The 6,891-nt window shown below is 46.1% G+C and overlaps 1 long non-coding RNA gene across 1 annotated transcript; it reads right to left on the bottom strand.

Annotated features, from left to right (window-relative positions):
• Positions 1–3,308: 3,308 nt before the first annotated feature.
• On the bottom strand, positions 3,309–4,958 carry LOC125248913. Its single transcript, XR_007180436.1, has 3 exons — positions 4,879–4,958; positions 4,451–4,525; positions 3,309–3,403 (listed from the first exon to the last, which is right to left on the bottom strand). It is a non-coding gene; the product is annotated as an uncharacterized LOC125248913 (long non-coding RNA).
• Positions 4,959–6,891: the final 1,933 nt, after the last annotated feature.

The raw sequence follows: 6,891 nt of genomic DNA on the forward strand, positions 1-6,891 counted from the left end.
TAATGGAGAAGTTGAACCTTGAGAAAAACATAGCCCAGCGAGCTTGGCGAGGGTTGAGTCTTTTGGCAGCCTTTAGATACTCAAGGTTTTTATGCTCGGTGAGAACTTGGAAAGGATGTGTAGCCCCCTCCAGCCAATGCCTCCACTCCTCTAGGGCAAGTTTGACAGCCAGGAGTTTGCGGTCACCGATGTCGTAGTTGACCTCCGTCGGGTTGAGCTTGCGGGAGAAGAAGGCGCATGGATGGAGTCTACTTGGTATCCCCTGCTGCTGCGAGAGGACCGCTCCCACTCCGGTGGTGGAGGCGTCCACCTCCACGACGAAAGGTAAGTCAGGGTTAGGGTGGACGAGGAGGGGAGCGGTGGTGAAGGCTCTCTTGAGGGTCTCGAAGGCGTTGGTGGCTTGTGGGGTCCAGGACAGAGACTTGGGCTGGTGACGGAGCAGGTTGGTAAGTGGACTGACGATGGTACTGTAGTTCTTGATGAATCGGCGGTAGAAGTTGGAGAATCCTAGGAAACGTTGGAGTTCTTTAATTGTTGATGGAGTGGGCCAGGTTTGGATAGCGGAGACCTTCCCCTCGTCCATCTGGATGCCACTGTGGTCAATCACGTACCCCAGGAACTGGACGGAGGGCTGGTGGAAGGAGCACTTTTCAGCTTTGAGGAAGAGTTGGAATTGCCGTAAGCATTGAAGGACCTCCGCAACGTGGTGGCGATGTTCGGCCAAGCTCCGGGAGTAGATGAGGATGTCGTCAATATACACCAGAACGAACTTGTGGAGAAACTCCCGGAGCACCTCATGTATGAAATCCTGGAATACGGAGGGGGCGTTGACCAGGCCATACGGCATTACAAGGTATTCGTAGTGTCCGGTGGGCGTGACGAAGGCGGTCTTCCACTCGTCCCCCTCACGTATCCGGATGAGGTTATATGCGCTGCGGAGGTCCAACTTGGTGAACACAGTGGCACCGCGGAGATGTTCCAGGGCCGCTGGGACGAGGGGAAGTGGGTAGCGGAACTTGACAGTTATTTTGTTGAGGGCACGGTAGTCTATGCAGGGCCGCAAGCCTCCGTCCTTCTTAGCCACAAAAAAGAAGCTTGAAGCAGCAGGGGAAGTAGACGGGCGGATGTAACCTTGACTGAGGGCCTCTTTGATGTATTCCTCCATGGCCTTCTCCTCCGGTATTGACAGGGGGTAAATGCGTCCCCTGGGCACTGGCTCACCCGGTAGCAGATCGATGGCACAGTCCCATGGTCCGGTGTGGAGGAAGCTTGGAGGCGCGTTGCGGGCAGAAAACGTCACTGAAGTGGGCGTAGTCCGGGGGAACATCCACGGAGCGCTTCTCTACAGGACTTTCGATGGACGTGGCATTGATAGAGAGAGTCTTGGAGAGTGGAGATCTCGGAACAGGAAGTTCTGGGAAGCAGTCAGGAAAGCAATGGTCGTCCCACTTCAGGACTTCGCCCGTGCGCCAGGAGATGGTGGGACTGTGTTTTTCCAGCCAGGGGCGCCCTAGAACCACGTCAGCGGTGGACTCCTCCAGAACCAGCAGATAGATGTTTTCAGTGTGTAGCATGCCCACGCGGAGTTGAAGTGGTCCAGCACAATGACGGACGGTCTAACGGCTCAGGGGTTTGCCCGTGATGGAGTGGATTTGATAGTTAACCGGAGACGGGGAGATCTTGAGCTTGAGTTGTCGAACAGAGGGTGCCGGAGATGAAGTTTCCTGCTGACCCTGAGTCGAGGAGCGCCATCACTGGAACAGAGGTATTTGCAGCAGTAAGGGTTATCATGGTAGTGAGTGGTTGCATTTTCTGAATGGAAGGAATTATTGCACTCACCACGGGCCGAGGAGACGGGTTGGGCATGTAGAGATGACATGCCCCGATAATCCACAGTATAGACACAAGTTCAGAGTCAATCTTCTTTGTCTTTCACTAGCAGAGAGGCGTGAGTGATCTACTTGCATTGGCTGGTTCTGGAGGGCTGACGGGCTCGGACCGACGGAGGAGGATGGTAGACGGTAACTGGCCCTGGTGCTCGAGGAGACACGACTGCATACGAGAACCCACGCGGATGGCGAGTTGGATGAAGCGTTCGAGTCCTATGGAGTCCTCGTATGCAGCGAAGATGCAGCCGCACATTAGGCTCCAATCCCTGACGGAAAGTGGTGATAAGGGCTTGTTCATTCCATCCGCTGGTGGCGGCTAGCGTTCTAAACTGCAAGGCATATTCGTTAACAGAAAGATTTGCTTGTTTCAGATTATAGAGTTTCTCACCAGTCGAAGAATCGGTCAGTGGTTTCCCGAAAACCTCACGGAAGTGAGAGACGAACGCCGAATATGACTTGACAACGGAGCCCTTCTGAGTCCATAGCGAGTCTGCCCATTGTAGGGCCTTACATTGCAGTTGTGAAATGATGAACGCAATTTTAGCCGTGTCGGTGGGGTAGAAGTGCGGCTGCATCTCCAGGACCAGTTCGCATTGGAGAAGGAATCCGCTGCAGTCCTCCGCTGATCCAGAGTAGGGCGCCGGTTTGGCCATGGGACTGGCGGTGAAAGCTGGCGAAGAAGCGGTGATGGCAGGTGCGGAAGTAGCAGCGTTGGTGGAAGGCGGTGAGGGTGGTTGTGGTGTGAGTGCTCGGCGCAATGCGTCCACGAGCTCTTGGAATGGGTCGTTGGTGCTCATACTGTCCAATAGTTGTTATGATCCGGTCTTCTGTTATAACAGAGACACGGAGGCAGGAGTAAAAGCAATGCTGGTAAGTTTATTTGTGAAACAGTAGAGCAGATGGTGAAACAGAGAGTTAATAGCAGTTCTTGAATGGATGATGGAATGTGATACTGTCCTTTGATGCTTTGCAGATGCAGACGGAGAGATGAGTAGAGGGATGACGGCGGAGACACTCACACACACAAGCAGGTAGGCACACGAGGGGACCAGAAGACGAAGGAGCTGAAGGAGACGACTGGAGCAGGTAAGTATGGCGTTTAGGAGTCCTTGAGGTAAGCATACAGATGCTGTAGTGCAAACGAGACCGGACAAATGCTGTGTGTGAGTGTGGGTGCTTTATAGTGCTGATGATTGCAGTGATGATGAGGTGCAGGTGACGGTGATCAGAACTCGGGTGATTGAGTGCGTGGGTAAGGCAGTGAGGTGGAACCTGACCGTGTCTGTGACACTATCACTATTATCAACTTTACAAACTAACTTCACAAGTTACTAATCCTATAACACTGAGTTTGTTAAACTTCCTTCATGGTACAGGCCCCAGGTATATGATGCATGCTGTTCATTTTTTAAGTTTTAGAGTCTTTTTGGATGTCCGCAGCTCAGTGACCTTTTGATTAATAGCGACCCTTAGTTGGCCCCTGGTGGTTCCAGGAGATCTCTGGATCACTGCATCTGTAAAAAAGATGAAGAAATATCTTTTAGTTTTACAACATCTAAGGACATCCAAATTATAATCCCCTAAAACACATTAAATGAACACGGGCATACTTCATTAGATAAACTAAATGTTACTGAAATTTAGGCATTTTTCAGAACTAGGTGAACCATCCCAATTCTATTTTATACCCCTTTGCCCTTCCCCTTGAAACAGAGTGGCAATGTGTAGGGGTGAAAATATTCCCCTAAGAAATGGGAAACCACTACTACACGTAATCATAGTTTCTTTTATTAGTGTCCTGTAACATTTAACCAGTATGAACAGCAATGAAGTGGGCATATCAACAGAAATCAGGCGCGAGCACGTTTAACAGATTACTCACTCACAACATTGTTTTACGTTGTATTTTGGATGGCGCTCGGTTTCAGTTAGAAAACATATGACCCTTTGAGTTTCCCAAGACTGGTAAAGCAGCTTTTCCATTGGGCCAAGCTGTTTGTTTAACCATTGCATTTCGTGCCGAGTCAGCCGGTATGGATATGGTTTCGTTTTCTACTGTGGCGCTGCGATAACGGAGCTCTTTGCAAAGTAATACAAATGAGTTAGTGGTTGCCTTGGTAACGCAAGAGTTTACAGCCGATACGAGATGTGTTCATATCATTCAAATAGCACGTTTAGCAAGCTACGGAGAAACTGCCAGCCAGGTAACACACAAGTAATCGATACTGTGTGGAAATATCAATACCATGAAACAGTAGTTTGTGTATGCAGGGAAATTTCTCATACCCCTTTGTTCAAAGTGTGGTCCCAAAAAATCTTCGTTTGAAGGGCTATCTGGCCCTTTCCCTTACCTCTACCACTCCAGCCAAAAGAGAATCAAGACACCCCTACCCCTTCTTGTGAACGTGCAAAATGAAGGGGTAGGGGTAGAAATGGGATTGGGCCTAAGTGTCATCACACTGATACACCAAGATGACACTGATAAATTCTCATGGTTTTACTGTCACATTTGGTTCAACAGTTTTAAAAAATGAGCCCAATTAAAAAAATAATATACATACTCATTATTGCATCAATTTTTGTTCTGTCCAAGGCCTCCTTTGTTTCACCAGGGCTTGCTTTTTTAGACTTGCCACCTAAGAAAGAGCAACATAACAGTTTAGAACAAAATCAGAACTCACTCCACTCCTATCTAACTACTCAACCATAAATTACATTTTTCAACTTAATTCTTGGACAGCCTGCTTCAGTAAAATGGTGATAATGTAAATAGTACAACTCAAATTATTTATAAATCATCATATTTTAATGTAAATGTGTGTACATATATCTGTAAATATGCCAGAATAACTATAATAGGACAGTTTTTTTTTTTTTTTTTTTTTAATTTTGACCTCTCACCCAAAGACTTTAGATATTAAGTTCAATCTACATAATTACCAAAAAATAATAATAATTGTACAGACACATGCACACACTAATTACATACCTCTGAGATTGCGCTTAAGCAAAAGTGTCAAAATACTCCAAGAAGAAGCATCCATGTCATAGCAGTGAGGCTGTTTGATCTGTCATCTTGTCCGTCCAAGAAATCATCATTATTTTATCTAAGTTTTTTATGTGTGATGTTGGAACAATGCTCCAACTTTCATTCCATTTCTTGTTTCCACTCGAAAGCGCAAACATTTTCATCCGTTGGTCTCGATCCTGAATGCGCGTAATTTGGCAGTCTTCTGATTACGTTTGAATTTGGGCACGCGCAATGACGTAACTGCGCAGCATTCTAAATGCAAAGCCTGAAATGCAGACTGAAAAGGTGTGTTCGACATCGGCTGCGGCTGGATGTAACCGATCGGCGAGATTAGCCGCGTGCAGGCGGGGAGGAGCTGAAAACGGAGACGTGAAGTCGGACACTTTCTGCTTCCCGTAGTGACGCTCGCGCTGCGTTTGCATCGGTTTGCATACTTTATCACAGCTGAAGTGAAATAAATGCAATATTTGACTAATACACTGATGTTTCAGAGACCGTTTCATTCAAAACTTTATGTACTGCTTACAGCGCCTGTTTTTACAAGAATAAAGTTCAACATAAGCATATGTTATTTAAATAACAATGTAGTGGGGTCTTTGTTTTTTATCCGTTTTATTTTGATAAACATGACACAATACAACATCGCGACTACATAAAAAGAGCTTTAACTGTTATAAAAACACCGATTTTTGAGCATTAGTGGAGCTGAAGCATAGACTGTAAAAAAAATATGGACGTAGCGTCCGTGACGTCACCCATAGAGTTCTGAACAGCAGTTTTGATGCGTAAATGAGGCCGCGGCCATCTTAGCTGCGCGTCACCGCACGTCACTCCCGGATAACTGAAAATGGGCAAAGAGGCGGGGCGGTGGTTTGAGCTGATATGACTGGTTGCTGAAACCACGCCCGCCTAGCTCGACGCGACCATGTTAGCAGCAAAGGAGCTATCTATCTATCTTAGATACGATCTAAAATATTAATGAAGATAAGTTTTATCATCAGAACGTTCTAAAGGTTTACTGTCAATCTACGGTGTTTTTTAAGATATAGATCCTCCAACACCAGTAGTGTTGGTTGTGCAAATAACAACATGGAAAATCAAATGGGACTTCATACCTTTATAATGAAATAGAGATCGCGAGATGAATCCAATCCGTGGCACTTGGGTAAAATATGAGTGTCCATTGCAAAACAAAAAAACGTCACATTTCTTCTGAATGATCTGCTCTCTGTCATCGTTCTTCAAGAAAGGATGCAATCTGAGCAGCCTTTATGTTGTAAAACTGTATACGATCGTATCTAACAAACAAATGAGCCTATGTCCAAAGTATATTTTTTCCAAAATAGTGCAGCAGTTTTAGTTATAATATCCAAGCAGTGCTGTCAGATTTTGATATCCTCCCGCCATTGTCATTGTAGTAAATCTCACAACCAAAACTTTCAGCCAATGCCACGATCCAACAACGTGTGTTCTGTGTCTCTTCCCCATGCATGCACATCTACACAGACACACATCAGTCTCGAATATTATGCAGCAAGCCATATTTTATAATTGTATAAAATAATCGAGCACAAATACGGCTGAGATGCCAAATTCAGCGGCAGCTGAGGTAACATGACAGCTCACAGACAGCAGCGCAATCTACCTGTCACTCAAGTGACCACGCCCTTAATTATGCAGAACTTTAAGGCTTAATATAATTTAAATGGATAAGTTATAAAAAAATTCACCCCCCTCAGAGTTGTCATGAAGGGCAAAAATAGCAGTATAGACCAAAACCACAATTTGAACCAACTTGTAAACATGTGTTTTTCTGTTATAAACTTGGCCAATTTAACATGGGACTCTATGAGATTCTGCTTTCTTTTGGAGCCTGTCCCTAGCGGCCAGTCGATGAATCGCAGTTTAAGTTACTTCTGTATTGGCTTCACGAGAGAAAGGGGGAGGTTGCCGCTTGAGCTGAAGGCGTGA

Source organism: Megalobrama amblycephala, linkage group LG16 (assembly GCF_018812025.1).
Source record: "Megalobrama amblycephala isolate DHTTF-2021 linkage group LG16, ASM1881202v1, whole genome shotgun sequence".
In the NCBI taxonomy this organism is placed as follows: Eukaryota; Metazoa; Chordata; class Actinopteri; order Cypriniformes; family Xenocyprididae; genus Megalobrama; species Megalobrama amblycephala.